This window comes from Pelodiscus sinensis, chromosome 3 (genome assembly GCF_052426305.1).
Source record: "Pelodiscus sinensis isolate ZL-2025 chromosome 3, ASM5242630v1, whole genome shotgun sequence".
NCBI lineage: Eukaryota > Metazoa > Chordata > Testudines > Trionychidae > Pelodiscus > Pelodiscus sinensis.
In genome coordinates, this window is record NC_143054.1 from 64,243,002 (window position 1) to 64,263,912 (window position 20,911).

The window sequence follows — 20,911 nt, forward strand, 5'->3', positions numbered from 1 at the left end:
AATCACTGAATGAAGCCTGAATCCAACCAATCTTACCTGACAAAGAGATTTCCCTTCAGAATGAGAATCCTGTGCATCTAAAAGGTGACTCCGCTTCATCTTGACAAAAACTAAAGCTATGTCTACACTACCAAGTTATTTTGAAATAATAACTCCCAAAATAAATGTTTTGAAATAAGCTTATTATTCTTTACAAGCAGGAGCTATTATTTTGAAATAACAAGCCCATTATTTTGAAATACTAGGCTTGGTAGTGTGGATGCTCGCCTTGTTATTTCAAAATAAGAGGAGTTATTTCGAAATAACTCCCTGCGTAGACATGCCCCAAGTGAGCACTGAAACTAAACCAGATTAGGGTTAGGATACATTACCAGGGCTTTGCCAACACCACCCATTTAATGTATGGTCCTCATTACTCTAGTCTAGTATCTGACACCCTCACAATAATGCTTCATACTTTCAACAACCATTTGAAGCAGGGAAGTGCTATTACCCTCATTGTACCCAACTAGAACTGAGGCACAGAGACTGAGCAATGTATCCAATGTCAGATCAAGAGACACAAACTCAGCTGTGTCATGTCCTATCCCAACAGCCTAACCACTGGAGCATGCTTCTTCTGTACATAGGGATAAAAATGAACATCTATAGCTGTCTTTCCAACACTTTTCATAACAACTGAAATTCACGTAATCTTTACAGATTAAAAAAGGATAATTATAAGACTTCATTGGTTTATAATGCTTTCCTTGACAGTCGCTATGAGACACTCTTACCCATATAGCTCCGAGTGACTTGATATTTGTTCCTTTCACTGAAATTCCATTGTCTGGGTAGAAATCCTTCCTTGAATACTTTATTTGCTTAACATTGCTTTTGCTAAACCAGGGAGGTTCTAAATTCTATTACAATAATATTTTTAATGCCCACCACTTTGAGATGTTTGTATTGAAGGCTCTACATAAGTAAATGATGAATGAATCCACGCATCATCCTATAAAGCAGTTAGACTGAATTGAGTGGAAATCATTTATTCTAACCATATTTGAGATATGACTTAGGAGGGATGGTAGGATGTATGAATCACTACTTGGTATGATGGTAAAGAGAGAGATGGTATTATGAAGTTATATGATATGCTGTGTCACATCCCAATGAGTCTCTAAATAAGTATTATCTTTTAAATAGATTCTTATATGTTTTTAGATAGTACCTAAGGGCTCCCAACTGAGATTGGGTCCCCAATATACTATGCACTGTGAAAGAAACATTCCTAATTCCCAAAAGTTTACAATCTAACTAGACAAGATAGAAAGTGCTATGAAAAGTACTGAACGTTAATCTCACAAGCTATGAGGCTAAGGATATAAAGAATGTGAAAGAATATTTTCCAGTTTAATGAAAACAAATTGCGCGGTGCGATTTGCTTCTCTGCTCCCACTTGGTGTCACAGGAAGAAAAGTCATCTAGTTGGATGCTTGCTTATTTGGGAATTGTTTAGTTAAAGAGGTGCTCTGTGAAAGAAAGGAACCAGTTCTCAGACAGTAGGGGAGCCATGGTTGCAGGGCCAGCTGCACCTCTGACAGAGCCAGAACTAATCACAGGCTGACTATTGCAAAAGGCCCTGAGCAGCTCAAGGGGGTCCCCATTCACTTTGGGGGCAGAAAGATTTAGTGCCAGCAATTGGCTAGCACTGCCTCTGACCCCATCCATAGACTCTGGTGCACACTCCCTCAGGTCTCACATCTTCACCTCTCACGGTGGAATCCCACAATTCTCCCACAGCCTGAAATACCTTGTGTATCAACCTTTCTCACCCTGCAGGACTGAATGGCAGTCTGTGACCCCTGCATTACAGTGACCCAAAGCAGCTGTCTTAAAACAAAGACATGGTTTATTTAACTAGAGTAACTGAGGGTATGTCTACAATACAAAGTTAATTCGAACTAACAGACGTTAGTTCGAATTAACTTTGATAGGCGCTACACTAGCAAACCGCTAGTTCGAACTTAATTCGAACTAGCGGAGCGCTTAATTCGAACTAGGTAAACCTCATTCTACGAGGACTAACGCCTAGTTCAAATTAAGTAGTTCGAATTAAGGGCTGTGTAGCCACTTAATTCGGACTAATGGGAGGCTAGCCCTCCCCAGCTTTCCCTGGTGGCCACTCTGGGCACCACCAGGGAAACTCTTCTGCCCCCCTCCCGGCCCCGGAGCCTTTAAAAGGGCACGGGCTGACTACGGTGCCCGTGCCAGGTGCAAGCCTGCCAGCACCCAGCCAGCAGATCCTGCACCTGGCACGGCTCGAGCCAGCCACCCGCTGCCACCCAGCCCTCTGCCTCTTCCCGGGACCAGGCTGGCAGCTCCCGGGAGCCTGCCCAGGTCCGCAAGAGGCGGGCGCCCGCCTGGTCTAGTGCAGACATCATAGACCTCATCCACGACCTCCGCACTAGGCACAGGAAATTGGCTGTCTAGGGCAGGATAGCTGCCAGCCTGGCCACCCAGGAGCAGGTGTGCATGAAAATCAAGGTGGTCCAGTGAGACCCCCGACCCTGAGTCCTGAGCTTAGAATGGCCACACTGGGTCAGACCAAAGGTCCATCTAGCCCAGTAGCCTGTCTGCCGACAGCGGCCAACACTAGGTACCCTGGAGGGGATGGACCGAAGACAATGTCCAAGCCATTTGTCTCCTGCCATCCATCTCCAGCCTGCCACAAACAGAGGCCAGGGACACCATTTCTACCCCCTGGCTAATACCACTCCATGGACCCAACCTCCATGACTTTATCTCACTTCTCTTTAAACTCTGTTCTAGTTCTAGCCTTCACAGCCTCCTGCAGCAAGGAGTTCCACAGGTTGACTATTTGCTTTGTGAAGAAGAACTTTCTGTTATTAGTCTGAAACCTGCTACCCATTCATTTCATTTGGTGTCCTCTAGTCCTTCTATTATGGGAACTAATGAAGAACTTTTCTTTATGCACCCTCTCCACACCACTCGTGCTTTTATAGACCTCTATTATATCCCCCCTCAGTCTCCTCTTTTCTAAGCTGAGAAGTCCCAGTCACTTTAGCCTCTCTTCATATGGGACCTGTTCCAAGCCCCTGATCATTTTAGTTGCCCTCCCTTCTCCCACCTCCTTTTCCCAGTCTCCCCGAGTTTTGTTCAATAAAGAGAGTTTCTATTTTTGAACACACATGTCCTTTATTTTGTACATCAGGAAGGGGGGCTAGGGAGGGGTAAGTGCAAGGAGGTGAGGGAGGAATGGGGTACGAGCCCCCGATGGGGAGGACTGGGGTAGCTCTGCGGACTCCTCTGGGTGGAAGCTCTCCTGCAGCCCCCCGATAAATGCCCCTACCCGGATGGCAGCCTGCGGCAAGTGCAGCCGGGCTGATGGCCGAGTGCTGTGATATGCCGAGTGTGGGTACTCAGGGCACTCCAAGCCAGGACTGCTTTGCTGTCCCTCATCGAGTTAGACAAGCGAGCAGGGAACCCCTGAGAACTGTCTGTCCGGGGTGGGGGTCGGGTCCCTTTAAGCACAGCCCTCGGCTAGCCTGAGACAGCAGCTCCATGCTCTAAGTCCTCATCTGATGCCCTGCCGGCACTGCTTCCAGCCATCCTTAACCCCGGTTCAGGGTCCACTCAATGTGGACATGCTAGTTCGAATTAGCAAAATGCTAATTCGAACTACTTTTTAGGTCTAGATGCACTAGTTCGAATTAGCTTAGACATACCCTGAGGTACTAACTTCTCCCACCCCTTCCATGAATACTGGCCTGACAGTAAAGAGAATGCTCTGGTACCATAACTTCTGTTTGAAATAAGCATGACATTTCCAAACATTATTATGCATATAAAGAGCAGAACATCTCTAGTACTGTTTCAGCTTTCCTCCAGACTTCATTTGGCAGTATACCACCGAGATATGTTTATATTTCAGACAATATGCTTGTGAAATAGAACAAGTAGAACCCAGAGTTGTTTATCAAAAGATAAATTCTGCCTATAGCTACATAAATATTGCTCACCTTAACTTCAGTAGGAGCCGCACATAGTCCTATAGTGTTGTTATAAAACCCTTCAACAATTTACTCCTTTATATCCATCAACTCATGATAATTTACATCCCAAATTCAGATACATCAACTTGAAACAGGTCCTGTAATTATAAAAAAATCACTGGGTCAGAAGAGTAAACCTAAATGTCTAGACACATAAAGTAATAGGAAATTGATCAAACTACAAACACACAGATAGAAAATAAATGAAGAGACCCAAAATAATTATTTAGAAAACTGAACAGGAACAAAAGTATGCTGAGTCAAACAAAACAAGCATTATTCATTGATTCAATTAGAAAGTAAAGGGACATTTTGTTCTAGGTACAGTTTTTATTTTTATCAATGATGAATAACAATTATTTTCTTATCACACATATTATTTTTGTAGCTATTACAGGTACAGCTATGCTACCTAATGTCCTTATTAATTTGATCTATCCTATCTATCTTTTGATCTTTCCTATCTTTTAAAACAGGGGTGGTGAAGGAAGGGTTCATTCTAACGGTTTTCGGGTGCTTTAGTTTGGATTACACCCTGACCCTCGTCTGTGCTAGTAGAACAAATTTTAAAAAGTATTGAATCATATTCTCAAGTACAAATCAACTTCCACTGACTTCACTCCTTCTGATCACAATTTAGACTCTGAGGTTATGTCTAGACTACATGGCTCTGTCGACAGAGCCATGAAGTTGAGGTTTCTAGACATAGGAAAATGAAGCAGCGATTTAAATAATTGCCGCTTCATTTACATCAAAATGGCTGCTGCGCTGTGCCGATCAGCTGTTTAGTGGCACAAGGCGGTAGTCTGGACACTCCGCAGTTGACAAGGGAAGCCCTTGTCGACCACCCCGTTATGCCTCGTGGAATGAGATTTACCGGAGCGGTCAACAAGGGTTTCCCTTGTCAACCGCGGAGAGTCCAGACTACCGCGCTGTGCTGCCAAACAGCTGATCGGCACAGCGTGGCAGCCATTTTGATGTAAATGAAGCAGCGATTATTTAAATCGCCGCTTCATTTCCCTTTATCGAGTACACTAATCTATATGGCTCCGTCGACGGAGCCATGTAGTTTAGACGTACCCAGACTCTGATCATTTCCTTTTACTCTGCCAACTCTCTAAGACTACATCTACACTGCAACACTATTTTGGGATACCAGAGTATCCCGAAATAGCTATCTTGCATCTTAATAGCAAGCCTGTTATTTTGGGCTCGCTATTCTGATGTATGATAAACCTCATTCCATGAGGAGTAAGGGATATTTCAGAATAGTGGGTTATTTCAAAATTTGGTGCTGTGTAGACAGCCCAAATTATGAAATAAGCTATTTCAAAATAAGATTGAAATAAGATACACAATTTGTGTAGCTTAAATTGAGTATTTTATTTCAAACTACAGTGCAGTGTAGATGTAGCCCAACTGAACTGTAGATGTAGCCCAAGATGTAGATGTCTTTGCCAATGATATCATTTTGTATCTAGACCTGCCCTATTTGGAGTATTAGGAGTAGGTGCATAGATACCAATTTTAGATGGTAAAAGTGGAAAGTATGCAGCCACAAATTAGCTCAACTCAGCAGAAGACAATTGCCAGATCAGAGTTCCCAGGATGTGAGGGGCGGGCCCAGTTTTCTGTTTGTGTTGTTCGGCATTAAAGGCAACACTTGTTCTCATTTTGATGGCTCAATTGACAAATTTCTGGTTTGTGACCAAAATTTGGCAGAATCTGAGCAGTTGTGGGACTTCTGTGCAGAGAGGGTCCAAATGTTTAAGATACAGTAGGAATGGCTAGAGTAGGGGTAGCCACCCTGTGGCTCCAGAGCCATATGCGGCTTTTCAGAAGTTAATATATGGTTCCTTCCATAGGCACCAATGCCAGGACTGGAACCACTGGTACTAACTTTCTAATGTGCCAGGGGGTGCTCTCTGCTCAATCCCCACTCTGCCCCAGGTCTTGCCCCCACTCCACTCCTTTTTCCAGGGCCCCAACCCTTTTCCCCAGTCTGCCATGCCCTTTCTCCTCCCTTCTCCCCTAGCCTCCTGTAAGCCTCAAAACAGGCATTGGGTGGGAAAGGGAAGGAGAGGTGCTTCTGTGCAGGGCTGCCCACAGGTGAGAAGTGCTGTGGGGGTGGAGCTGATGGGAAGCTGCCACCATATTACTGTGTCCCTTTGGCCATGTGCATTGGTAAATTCTGGCTTCTTTTCAGGCTCCTGTTAGGCCACCCCTGGGCTAGAGACAAGGCCGTTCCTTAGGCAAGCGAATTGAGGGGCTAGAGGTCACAAGCTAGCAGGACCCAGTCATGGCTCTGGTGGAACCAAAACTCTAGAGCTTGAGCTAAAAGCCAGCTGGCTCTCAGCTGCGGCTGCAGCACCCTCCTTTCTCTCTGCAAGTGGTCTCAGTACCACTACATAGACAGTGAACCACCCCCAGGCGATGTGTGGGCTACACTGGGACTTTGCAGCTCTGTGGCATTTGTGTCCAGACCCCGTAGCTGGAAGGAGAGGGGCTGGCAGGGACACTGGTCTGCGTTTAAGCAGTGGCTTTGGGGAAGGGGCCGCCCCAGAGTGGCCACGGTCCAGCTGACAGATCCAGGGCTTCCCGTGGGGGGACTGGAGCAGCTGGGCATGCTATTGGCTTAAACAGTGGCAGTTAGGGGTTGGGCAGGGGCTTTTACCTTTCCCCCTTTGTCCCCTTCCCCCAAGAGCTCCCGCGCTGCGCAGCAGCTCCCAGGTTGAACAAGCGGGAGTTTCGCATTCCCGGGTGGCTCCAGCGATTAAGGCGGGTCTAGCCCTGCCGCGCCCCTCCCACCCAGCCCCCTATTGCATGGGACGCGCTGCCCCCTAGTGGCCGCGGCGGGACTGGCTGCAGCTGGTACCCTGGCAGAGAAGTCAGAGCCGCCGCTCTCCCCAGCCCGCTGTCTCCTCGCCCTCCCGCGCGCGCATCCCTGCGCTCCCTCTTGCCTCCTCCTGCGCCTTTGCCGCCTTGCGCCCACCCATTTCTGCGCCCCTCCTCCGGGCTGCTTTCCACACCCTCGCTGGGATCCGCGCGCGCCGTGTGTCCTGGCACCATTGCTACCTCCCAAGTGAACGGACCCGGCTTCCACCCCTAACTCAGCGGCTGGGCTGGACCTGCCGCAGCATGAGGAGACCCTTGGAGGTTCTGCTTGGCGGGCTCTGGTTTTGGGAGACTTGAGCTGAGATCAGCCACGATCCGACGGGGGCGCAGGAGGAGAGGGAGAGGCCGGGTCCCCGGCCAGCAGCGCCGAGCATGGTGTTGGGATGAATGAAAGCAGCGCGGCTCGAGCCAAGCGGGGGCCTGGAGGAGCCGGGGATTTCCGAAGGTGAGTGACACGCGGCACAGGAGCGTGTTTGCCAGCGCGCAGGCGACTGTAAAACAGCCCCTCGGCTCGTGGCTTAACCCCTTGCTGCAGTTCCGTACAGTCAGGCGGGGCAGGGCAGGTGCTGGGGAGCCTGGGGCATAACCCGTGTCACTTATGTCACTTGCTGTGAAGTTCCCTCGGTGCCTCGCCTCGTGCGTTGATTTGCGGAGTAGCGGGATGACTATACGAGACGGAAAAAAATGCTCCTGGGAGTGGGGACGCCGCTCACTGGCCGGGAGGGGCGCCCCGGGAGCGGAAAGGGCTTGTCTCTTTGCCCCTCTAAAACACCTGGCCCGGGGAGGCGGCGGTGAAATGATGCTGGGTTCGTAACGCCGGGGAACCAGAAAGAGTCGGATAACTCAGAGCGCAGGGGGCCCGCTGAGGTCCCCCCAGCCACGCAGCAGTGGGCTGCCCCGCCGCTCTCACCGTGCAGTAGCGCGCCAGGGCACATGTGGGAAGGGTGGCGGGTCAGCTGCCTCAGGGGCCTGTCGCTGAACAGCGCCCCTGCCACCGGGCGTGGGTCTGAGAGAATTCTCACAAGGGAAGGCTGGGGAAATAGTGAGCTGTGTCTGTATCAGGGATTTCCCTACACCCCCATGCGGTGTATACCCCCCGAATTCCCCCTCCCCCAGTTTTGTGAACTATGGTGCCATACAGCCCACCTTCACCCTCACGGTGTCACCCCTCATCGGCCTTGACGCCCCCCTTGGAAATTCGAACACCCCCCCCATTTCAATTCCTGGGGAAGCTATTGGTCTGTATTCACAACAAGGAACGTCTGCGTGACACCTGCACTCTTGTGTGTATCGCATAGTGTATGCGCAGGGCTTCACGCCCTCGTGGGTCCTAAGAACTGCGGGGAAAATCCACAGCGTCTATGTTGACGGTTTGCTGCTTCTTGCCATTTCTTACAACCGCTGTCCGTGCAGCCAGGCTGGGAAGACTGGCCCGTGCGTGCCTGCTCTTTAGTTTGTCTATGAAGTGCTTCTGACTGCATGGAGTCAGAATTCAGGTCCTGGCTCGGCAAAGCACTATCTTATGTGTACGTTCAACTTCAGGCATGTGAGCAGATCTGTTGAAGTCAATGGGGCTTAAGCACGTGCTTTTTGGTCCATTTTTGCGGGTCTTTCTTCGTCTTCATAGCCCTTCAAGGGGATGATATGGCTCATAAAGTGCTTCAAGCAATGGCATCAGAATTATCACTGGTGCGCATTATTCAGCTATTTCACTTTTGTCGTCTAGGTCCCGATGCTGATAGGGATGTGGAATTAAAGAAAAACTGCCATTTCTTTTTTAAAAATCGATTAATCCCTTCATCTAGGTATATGACTAGGCAAGCCACCGCTTTAGAATAAAACCATTTAAAATGGAATAAAAACTGTTCACAGGAAATTGAAATACAGCCTGCTAACAGTGGACTCCTAGTTGGTGGTCTCCAATATTTTGCCAGTAAAGAAGTATTTTGCAGCAGCTAAATGGCTACACAGAGAGAATTTGACAGTGGTTTCAAAGGACTTATGTCATTATTATCTTCTTTTGGTGTATTTTCCCTAACCCCTTGCTGTGAATAATAAAGCCATTCATACAGCATGGAGCAAAATTCCGTAAGCAGTACTTTTTGTGTGCCTTGCCACCTTATGTGCATATGAATTGTGTGTTATCTGGTTTTGTGCCCATTCCAAATAGAAGAGTGTCTACGTTTTGTCTGGAGGACTATGCTCCTGACCACTCCCTGGGAAAGAAAACCTTTTCTCCATCTCCACTACTACATGGTTTCTTGATGTCAACAAGAAAAAACAATAGTCTCTTGCAGTTTTTCCTGCATGATCTATCCCAATAAGTCCCTTAGATGGTAAAATTAATCTTTGCAACAGCCATACAAATAAATTATTGCCAGACATACATTGATGCCAACAATCTACCTACCTAACAGCTAATTTTAAAGGGACACTATGAAAGCTGACAGGTGCAAAATGGAAACATTTTTTTTCTAACTTGGATTTGAAAAAGAAAGCTAAGAGCTCCTCTAAATTTAAAATGGGAACATTATTAAACTGACTTCATTTTTTCTTGCTTTAAGAGGGTGGGACAGTAGAAGGCCAGATATCTGGGGTTCAGAATATGTTTGCACTCATTTTCAAGTCTTACCCCACTTTTCCCAGTTGCTCCATTTAGGGAAGCAGCCAAGATATTAAAAATCAGAAGTACTACAAACTGAAACAAAAAAATCTAATTCTTTGAATTTTAGAGGAAATTTGGAAAGTGCAAGGAATGTCGGATTGGACCCTAAATAGCTGCTACCAGATTCCCTCAGGATCTGTGGGAGGCTAAGGCTTCGAGGCCCTGTATGCTGGCAGCCTCCTCTTTCCCCCAGCAGCGTAGTTCCATTGAGCCATGCTGCTAAGAACTCCTCCTTAGTTCTGGCAGCTTAGGGACCAGAGCAGAACTCAATGGAAATGTTAATACAGGATGAACCTCTCTAGTCCAGCACTCTTTAGTCAAGCAGTATCTGTGGTCTGGCATGAATTTAGTTAGCCGCATATCCACTTATCATGGGTGTGGTCACGTTTCCCATGGCCCCATACACTTTATTTTCAGGCACCAGTCCTGGCTTTCAGTGTTTTATGCTGTTATTTAGGTAGAATTTACCCCTAAATGTCTTCTAAGACCTCAGTAAGCAGTGAAAGTGTTGATAATGCTGCTAGACAATATTGATCTCCCATGGTTCGGCAAACTCTCTGGTTCAAAAACGGTCAGGTCCCTGGGATGCCAAATTAGACAGGTTCAACCTGTATAGCCTTCCACCTGAAAGAATATCTGTCACAAAGCTGGAAGTGGAACAATGTTCATGTCCCCTTTGACCTGACTCCATCCTTTTTTCTTTTTCTTTTTTAAATGTAGGTTGGACCTTACAGTAAGCTATCAACAGTGTAAAGAGTAAAAAGAGGAGTGGATAGGGCCTTAGCAGCCTCTTTTGCAGAGATAAGACTGGGTACACATAGAGGACGAATCCAGGGATTTAATGCATCCAAAGGTGCTGAGGGAGCTAGCTGATATGATTACAGAGCCATTGGTCACTATCTTTGAAAACTCGTGGTGATCAGGGAAGGTCCCAGATGATTTGAAAAAGCCAAATTTAGTGCCCATCTTTTAAAAAGGGAAGAAGGACAAGCTGAGGAACTACAGACCAGTCAGCCTCACCTCAGTCCCCAGAAAAATCATGGAAGGGATCCTTAAGGAATCCGTTTTGAAGCCCTTGAAAGAGAGAAAAGTGATCAGGAATAGCCAACATATATTCACCAAGGGCAAGTCAGGTCTGACCAACCTGATTGCCTTCTGTGACAAGGTAACTGGCTCTGTGGACATGGAGAAGGCAGTGGAAGTGATATACCTTGACTTCAGCAAAGCTTTAGATATGGTCTCCCAAAGTATTCTTGCCAGCAAGTTAAACAAGTATGGATTGGATAATTGGACAGTAAGATGAATAGAAAGCTGGCTAAATGGTCTGGCTCAAGGCATAGTAATCAACAGCTCGATGTCTGGTTGGCCGTCAGTGTCAAGAGGAATACCCCAAAGTTCAGTTCTGGGGCTGGTTTTGTTCAACATCTTTATTAATGACCTGGATGAGGGGATGGATTGCACCCTCAGCAAGTTCGCAGATGACACTAAGTAGGGGGAAAGGTAAATATGCTGGAGGATAGGGGCAGAGTGACTTAGACAAATTGGAGGATTGGGCCAAAATAAATTGGATGAGGTTCAACAAGGACAAGTACAGAGCTCTGCATTTGGGGTGGAAGAATTACAAGCACAGCATAGGCTGGGAACCAACTGGCTAAGCAGCAGTTCTGCAGAAGAGGACCTGGGTATTTCAGTGGATGAGAAGCTGGATTTTAGTCTACAGTATGCCTTTGTAGCCAAGAAGACTAATGGTATATTGATGTGCATTAGTAGGAGCACTGCTAGCAAATCTAGGGAAGTGAGTATTCCTCTTTATTTGGCACTGGTGAGGCCACAACTGGAATATTGAGTCCAATTCTGGGGGCCCAACTACAGAAAGAATTTGGACACACTGGAGAGGGTCAGAGGAGGACAACCAAAATGATTAGGGCAGGAGTGGCCAACTCATTCTGGGTAAAGAGCCACGATAGCAGTGGATCCAGTGCAAAGAGCCACAGCAAAGTTGTCGAGCAAAAAAAATAAAAATAAAAATAAAAAAATTAAAAAGTTTCTGCCCCTTTAAGAAACCACATTTAAACATGTTTTTAGGCTTTTTGGCCACAGCAGGTGTCTGCCGCCTGCCGCCATTTTTATTTCTGTAGCTTTCATGGCTGCGCCAGATGGCTCCCCTGCCTAGATCAGCACAGGGAGCCAGGAGGAGAGGGCCATTTTTCGGGACACGGGGGCAGCTTTTGAGCCATAGGGGGAAGGAGGAGGCTTCAAGAGCTGCACCCGGGGGGGAAGGAAGAGCTGCATGTGGGTCACAAGCCTCTGGCTGGCCATAGCTGGATTAGGGGGCTGGAGCATACGACGTACGATGAGAGGCTAAGGAATTTGGATTTATTTAGTCTACAGAGGAGTTAGGGGGGATTTGATAGCAGCCTTTAACTACCTGAAGGAGGGTTCCAAAGTGGTGGAGGGAGGCTGTTCTCATGGTGACAGATGACCAGGAGCAATGGTCTCAAGTTGCAATGAGGGTGCTCTAGGTTGGATATTAGGAAAAAAACTATTTCTCTATGAGGATGGTGAAGCACTGGAATAGGTTGGTGGAATCACCATCCCTAGAGGTTTTTAAGTCCTGGCTTGACAAAGCCCTGTCCGGGATGATTTAGTTAGGATTGGTCTTGCTTTTAGGATTGGTTCTTCTTTTCAATGATCTCCTGAGGTCTCTTCCAGCGCTAAGATTCTATGATTCTATAATCTCTCCATGCGAAGATCAGAATGGCTCAAAAGTGCTGCTTCCATGGCATTTCCATACCATTTCAGAAAAGCTGACAAAACTCCCAATATATTTAGGGGAGTAGGCCTTAAAAACATTTCTCTGTGCCCCTTCTCTCTCCTTAGTGATATTCACTTTGCAGAATTTAAACAGGAATTTTAACAAATTTCTCCAAAGTGCTCACTCTTTGAAAAGTGTTTATCAGCTTTTTATCTTGTAGCCGGTGGTGTGATGAAGGATGAGTTGTACCCGCACAAAGAAATGCTCAAGAACATACTCTAAGACTATGTCTACACTCGCGGCTTCTTGTGTGAGAAATATGCAAATGAAGCTAAGCGTGGAATATCGCCGAGCCTCATTTGCATACCTAATGAGCTGCCATATTTTCAGAAGAGGCTCTTGCGCCAGAAGGAGCTGTCTACACTGCCCCTTCTTGTGCAAGAAAAAACCTCTTGCTCAATGCCATTATTCCTGAAAATAATCGGCGTAACAGCATTGTGCAAGAGGTTTTTTCTTGCACAAGAAGGGGCAGTGTAGACAGCTCCTTCTGGCGCAAGAGCCTCTTCTGCAAAAATGGCGGTTCATTAGGTATGCAAAGGAGGCTCGGCGATATTCCACGCTTAGCCTCATTTGCATATTTCTTGCGCAAGAAGCCACGAGTGTAGACATAGCCTCTGGGTGCTTCTACACTGCACCTGTAGCTTGAAATAAACTGCAATTTGAGCTAGACAAATTAAGTCGCTTATTTCAAGTTAATTTCAAAATAATTTATTTTGTAATTTGGCGCGGTCTACCACAGCTCCAAATTTCAAAATAAACAACTATTCCAAAATGTCCCGTAATGCTCATGGAATGAAGTTTACAGGGACATCAGAATAGCAAGCCCGTTATATTTCAAAATAACGGGCTTGTTTCAAAGATGCGAAATAGCTATTTTGGGATACCAGAAGTATCCCAAAATAGCTCCGCAACGTAGACATACCCAATGGGACTGTTCATGAGATGCATATTTATTGAACTATGTATCTGGACTTCCCAATAATTCCTTCATCTTCACATGTCTAAAGACATCATCTCTCCTGACTAATGTGCAGCTTTCACATAACTTTACATGGGGCTCAGGTACAAACAGACTGAACTACTCTAGGACTGTTGGTTAACAGCTCTCCCTTAGGAACTGGTGTCTGGAGGAGATCACAAACATATAGGAGCCTCCAGAGGAGCAGTGGGGAGCACAATCATCAGCTGCAGTCGCCGCTCTTCCAAAGACAGCCCTGTAGTCACTTTCCCCTGTTCACTGGGGCACGGGACACAAAGCCACCATTACACACTACTCAAATACACACACCCCACAGTGTCACTGAGCAGTACTGGAAGCAGCTTCCTTGTGCTCAGGTTGTTCATGCTGTGGATAAATGTGGCAATAATCCACAACATCAGCTACAACGCTTCAGTTAAAGTAAGACGTGCGCCACTACTTGTCAATAATTGGCTTGTTGATACATTCGTGGCATTCAACTACAACTTTCCTCACAGAAACAGTGGGAAGCACTCCCTGTGAACAGGCTGAGTGTTAACAACCCTATAAAGAATTAACTGAATTAAATCACTCTCCTGTGGCCACATTCTCTGCTCAAAACCCAGCATGACAGACTATCTAGCGTATTGTGACATATTCCCCTGACTTGTGAAGTTCACCCCTCTTTTTATCCTAGCTTTTGCTCTAGAAATGTTGCTGCTGTTTCTCCTAATTCCCCCCAGGAGACAAACAAATGCTGACCCACAGACACATGAGAAATCAAGGGAAATGTTTAGGTGCAGAAGTGGTGACAAAATGAAAACAGACAGACAGACTAATGAGCAGTTTTCAGGTGTTCCGTTTGGTACCAGAATTACTACCAATTATCCTCCTTTGGTAATATTACATCTTTTAATAAGGTCCAGTAATGTCATCCTTTCTCAATACTAATCTGACAAGCAAAGGCCTCTTCAAAAGCATTGTCTTGCTGTGTGGAGATTGCTAACATTTCAGGCTGTCAGTTCCTGAATGTACAGACTTCAGCACTTGAACAATCTAAAGCCAACTCGTTCTCTTTTGGTGGGAGTCTGGGATAAAAGCAATAGAGCTGAAAAGTAGCATAATGTATGTTAAAGTCCTGCGGTCAGAAGAGCATGTCCAAGTGTGCTGGGTAATCTGTGATGTTGGCTCTTAAGGAGCAAGCACAGCTGCAGGCAATTGAATTCAGTTTCAGTAAAGAATGAACACTGGGTCTGCCTCTGGGACGTGGCTTGCTTTTCATCCTGTTCCCTGGACTATCAGGGAGTGAGGGGAAAATACTTGCATCCTGTGCATGCCTCTCACACCCAGCATGAGTTCAGGTGTGAGAGGCATGCACGGAATGCAAGTACTTTCCCCTCACTTCCTGATAGTCCGGGGAACAGGATGAAAAACAAGCTGCATCCTGGAATACAAAGCTGTTGCCCCCCTAGCCTCTTGAAACTCTGCCCTTGCCTAAGGGGATTTTCAAATGTGCCTAAATGAGTTAGGCATCTAACTCCCATGGGAATCAATAAGAGTTAGGTATCTTACCTACGTGATTTTGAAAACCACTAAGGCACCTATCTGCAGCTCTAGGTAGCTAAATATCTTTGTAAATCTGGTCCTTTCTGCCTCAGCCAACTGAGCAAGCAGATCTTTGGGGCCTGTTCTTCTCTGGTATCTCCAAAGTACTAAGCACTACACTACAACCCCTTATTCAGATGAATATATGGGGCCTAAATTACATGGTTCCCATTGAAATTAACCATTGATTTCAATGGGAGCAGAGTTAAGTGCTTTTGAATACCCATCCAATGAGAATCGTGTGTATCACCTTAAAATTCACTCCACCCGGGTGCTTCTTTTAAGTGTCTTGATTGCAGGCTCACAAAGCCAAGTGATGCCCTGCTGTGTGATGCAGAACCAAGCCTGTGGGGTTCCATGGTCGATGGAATTGAAAAAAAATGTGCCACTTGGTAAAGTCCTTGGGATTGTGTCATTTATATTTTCAAAGGTTACAACATCCTGTCTTTTTGCAGAAAGTCTAGATGGTCGAAGGCCCCGTAGGCTGGCACTGTAATCCTTCAGGAGACATACATCTGATGTAACAAAACTTGCATATTGGGAGTCATTCAGAGTGTGAACTGCTGCTACACAATGAGCTTGGATGGCACAGCAAGACATAGAAAAGTGTGTTTAAAATCAATTACATGCTGAATGCCCCTTCTAATCTGATTAGTTGAAGTGCTCAGAATGTAGTTCTGAGCTTGGTAGGGGAGCTTGGGGAAGGAGGTTATTGAAACATTTTCAGGTCACCTTTCAGAAAGGCTGAAACACTCTGCTATTTTACTTAAAAGCATTCTAGAGCAGTGTTTCCCAAATGGTGCTCTGCGAAACCCCAGGATTCCGTGAAGTGAAAGTAAGGGTTCCACAAGAACTCAATCACTCTCCTCCCCCCCACCCCCTTAAAGAGACAGAGAGGAGCCGGCATGCAAAGATGCCGGCTCCTTCTCAGGTTTACCATCGACTTTCAGACACCTCCCCTCCCCCGCTGCCACTCTGCATTTCCAAAGCCTGCTCAGGACATGCATATCTGCATTTTGGCCCCCAGGTCTCCCCGGTCCACTCCCCAGTGGTGGGTTTTGGGGGTTTTTTTTTTCTTTGCTTTACAAATTTCCCTCTGGACTGTAGGAGTTCCTCAAAATTCTTCCGAGTTTAAAAGGGTTCCGTGGCCAAATAAAATTGGGAAACACTGTTCTAGAGTAATCCGTGTCTCCTTTATTCTGTCACACAGATCATTTGGTGTGATGGTGAGCAATGGAAAATGTCAGCTTCTTCCACAAAAGCTGTTTCACACTGTTCATGGAATGTACAAACATGAAATTCAAAATCTGTCCTGAAAAATAGTTTCAGGACATCTGATCACCTGGGATCTATCGCTCGTATCCCAGAGGACATACAAATGAAATTGTAAGGTGTTTGGGGAAGGGACTGTGTTATTTCTTTGCCATTGTACAGCACCTAGCACTACGGGGCCTGATCTAGTGGTCTTAGACTCTTTCTCCTCAGAATAACCATCCCTAGCCATAGGTACAGCTTCAGCAGGGCATTTAACACATGCTTAAGTTTAAGCATCTGACTAGCTCTATTGATTTCACCTGGAACCGCTTGCACACTTAGGGTACGTCTAAACTACATGGCTCCGTCGACTGAACCATGTAGATTTGTTTGTTCGGCAAAGGGAAATGAAGCCGCGATTTAAATAATCGCAGCTTCATTTAAATTTACATGGCTGCCACGCTGAACCGACAAACAGCTGATCAGCTGTTTGTCGGCTCAGCGCGCTAGTCTGGATGCTCCCCTGCCGACATGAAAGCCCTTTATCGACCTCCCCGGTAAACCTCATCCTACGAGGCATAACGGGGAGGTTGATAAAGGGCTTTCAGGTCGGCGCGGGAGCGTCCAGACTAGCTCGCTGAGCCGGCAAACAGCTGATCATCTGTTTGTTGGCTCAGTGCGGCAGCCATGTAAATTTAAATTAAGCCGCGATTATTTAAATCACGGCTTCATTTCCCTTTGCCGATCAGCCTAATCTACATGGCTCCATTGATGGAGCCATGTTGTTTAGACACACCCTTAAAGTTGAGTACTTGCATAGATGCTTGTCGAACTGGGGCCACAGTACAGCAAAGGTTGACCCAAAACTCAGTGAAGTCAAGGAGAGTCTTTCCATTAGGCTTTGGGTCAGAGTCCAAGAGAATATATTGGGGTGACAAGGTGAATTGCTCAGCACCTCTGAAAATCATGCCACTTGTACTGAGATGCCTTAATATGAATTCAGGCACCTAGCTTTAGGTCTTGAGTTTAAAATATTGTATTAAGTGACTTGGCCCATATTACCCCATAAATCCAATGATACAGTTGTGAACAAACAACAAGTCTACTTAATCCATAAGACCTCATTGGTCGCCAACTAAAAATGAACTTGGGTGGCCACAAATGAAGTTCATCATCCATGGTTGACTATTGAGATCTAATATTCTTCCATTTACATTTTGAAGAGTAGTTTTATGTTGTTCCATTTTCTTATTCCTTTGCTCTCATAAATGTAAATGTTATGGTAAAGAATTAGTGTGTGTAAATTAAAGGCATCATAGTTCCCTGCTCCTTACCACTGACAAGAGAATTGAACAGACTTACCTACAACTAAAATTTTGGAGTAACTTGCGGGTTGTCATAAATTGTGGGGTGAAAACAGAGCAATCATGTTATTTTGTCTGCCATGGACTGAGTAGCAGGAGGACTCTGAGATTTTGTAATGATAATCCACACTACTGAAACCTCCTCTTTATGTGTTTTATAGTCGAACATCTCATTCAAAGGTCACATTAACAGGCCTCCAATTTATGGAAAGTTATAGCAAATCCTTAGTCAGATAATAAAGACCCAGTTCAGTAAAGTGACCGATTAATGTTCTGAGCTGCCCATTCCTGGAACAGAGCTGGACTGGCACTGGCACTGCATGGAGCAGTATCGAATGTGTTTTTCATCAGTTTCTCTGTGGACCTTTGTTCCATTTTTTTCCTACAGTTACAATTGAGGCGGTAGACACCAGTTATTTCAGACCATCTTCAATGGAGGTTTAATATAAAGATTGGAACAACATCTTTTAACATAATACAACATCAGAATGGACAAAGCTATAGCAAGACATAATAAAATGAGAATCTGAGCAATGTAATGGCAAAATTTGATCTCTTTTATGTTTGGTCCCTGCACCCGTTTCCCAAGTGCAAATGGATTGATCACTTTTGCTTTGATTGAGGAGAAGTATTGTCTACTCAAAAGAAAAGAAAACAGGCAAGAAAATCCAACAGGCATTTGAATGAATCACAAAAAGGAAACCTTTCAAAATGATACAGTCCTTGATGACATCAAAGTCCAAGTACACAGAAACAAAAAAAGGTTTCAGATGAAACCAGAGCTGGAACATCCCATGAAATGCACATGTACCCCATCACAGAAAATCAAGGAGCCCTTCTAAACTTTGAAGGTATTTCTATGAATTTACTAAACTTTTTTGAAAACAATTTGATAACACAGAATAGGAAAGTCATCAGAATTTTGCATGTGATCATGCAGGAATCAGGAAAACTGACTTCTACAAGAATGAGATCAGCAAGGAAACCAGTCCTGTTTATAAGATGGTATAAAAACAACTACCAGTCTTGCAGATTCTTCCAAAATGAGTACTCATAGAAAGTCAGGATCCCAGGGGAGTATTAGGGTTGGTACAACTGTTCATGCTTTCAATAAATATTGTTAATGTAATGAAAGCACACAAAACATCACAACAGGTCTCCTGAGGTGTCTAGATTTTCAGTTACAGATGATCAGCCTTTTGGCCTAGATACACTTTGGTCACTGCCTTTATTACCGAAGGAAAAATTAAATAGGTAAAGATTCCACCATAGTGAGGATAGCATTACTCTGTGTCAATAATTGCTGAAGCATTCCTAATTCTCAAGAAGCAGTTCTGGCTCAATATATCACCAGACTGAAAGCTCACTGAAGTGCTTTAGAACATGGGTGTATCACCTGCATGAAGGTATTAAACTACTTCACAGGAGGAATTGTTGGGTAGTGTCCACAAATACCGGAATACAGTTTTAACCTGGCAATTTGTAAACATGTTCATGGACTTTGCTGACAAAGTACTGCTAGCAAAAAGTTAAACAAATTATTCTAAACAGGTTCCTCAAGAATAAGAAAATACATCAGCTGCTTCCTCCATATCTATCTTGTGTTTCACTAGTCCCCTCGATATTTTGCAGCACAGAATGCAAAGGTAGTTTTGCACCCTTCTGATTTGGGCTGCTGCAGAGTTTGGCACCCAGGGTATTTTATAGCAAACTGTCCCCAGCTGCTTATGGGCAGAAGCACCACCAATACTAACTGCAACATTACACATTGTCTTCCCCCCTTCTCCCACCAAGAGATCTCTCCTCACCCAATCTCTATTCCTGATATATTCCCATGCCAGTGGCTTTGTTAGATAACATAAGATGCTGTGTGAAAAGGTTAAAGCAAGGGGATTTCTCCCTCGGCCAGATCCATGGCTGTAGAAATACAAAAGGGCCATATCAGACGGGGAATGATTTTCTGTGTGTCCTGTCACATTTTGCAATAAATATAATCACATATTTTCCAGTCTAAATCAGGGACTCTCAACCTTTGCAGACTACTGTACCTATTACAGCACTCTGATTTGTCTGGAGTACCCCAAGTTTCACCTCACTTAAAAACTACTTGCTTACAAAATCAGACATAAAAATACTAAGATGTCATAGTGCACTATTACAGAAAAATTACTAAGTTTGTCATTAGCTTCAGGGGGTAGCCAAGTTAGTCTGTAACTGGAACAACTTAAACAACTAATAGTCTAGCAGAACCTTAAAGACTAACAAAACATGTAGATGGTATCATGAGCTTTGTTGGGCACAACCCACTTCTTCAGATTAATGGAGTATAACTTTGTCATATTTATCATATAATTATAACAAATCAATTGGAATATAAATATTGCACTTGCAGCTCAGTGTATTTGTGTATACAGCAGTATAAACCAGTCATTGTTAGTACCATATTTTAGTGTGCACTGACTTTATTAGTGTTTTCTATATAACCTGTGGTAAAACTAAGCAAGAATCTAGGGGTATGTCTACACTACAACGTTAATTCGAACTAACTTAGTTCGAATTAGTTAATTCGAACTAAGCTAATTCGAACTAACGCATCTAGAACTAAAAACTACTTCGAATTAGCGTTTTGCTAATTCGAACTAGCGCGTCCACATTAAGTGGACCCTGAAGCGGGGTTAAGGATGGCCGGAAGCAGTGCCGGCAGGGCATCAGAGGAGGACTTAGAGCGTGGAGATGCTGTCTCAGGCTAGCCGAGGGATGTGCTTAAAGGGTCCCCACCCCCACCCCGGACAGACAGTTCTCAGGGGTGCCCCGCTTGCAAAGCAGTCCTGGCTTGGATTGCCCAGACTACCCACACTGGGCACATCACAGCACTCGGCCATCAGCCCGGCTGCACTTGCCGCAGGCTGCCATCTGGGGAGAGGGGGCAATTGGGGGGCTGCAGGAGAGCTTCCACCCCCAGAAGCCCGCAGAGCCAGCCCAGTCCTCCCCATCAGGGGCTCGTGCCCCATTCCTCCCTCACCTCCTTCCATTTACCCTTCCCTAGGCCCTCTTCTTGATGTACAAAATAAAGATACCGTGTCTTCCAAAATGGAATCTGTCTTTATTGAACAAAACTGGGGGAGACTGGGAAAAGGAGGTGGGAGAGGGGAAGAGAGAGGCTGGGAGAGGGGAGGGCAACTACAATGATCAGGGGTTGGGAACAGGTCCCATATGAAGAGAGGCTAAAGAGACTGGGACTTTTCAGCTTAGAAAAGAGGAGACAGAGGGGGGACAGGATAAAGGTCTCTAAAAGCA

General features: G+C 45.4%; 1 protein-coding gene across 1 annotated transcript in view; it reads left to right on the forward strand.

The window, feature by feature from the left end:
* The first annotated feature begins 6,969 nt into the window (after nt 1-6,969).
* HTR1E (5-hydroxytryptamine receptor 1E) overlaps nt 6,970-20,911 on the forward strand; it is a 55,851-nt gene continuing 41,909 nt past the window's right edge. The window contains exon 1 of the mRNA XM_006133328.5: nt 6,970-7,398. The gene's annotated coding sequence lies outside the window, so the exon portion shown is untranslated. The remainder of the gene's footprint in view (nt 7,399-20,911) is intronic.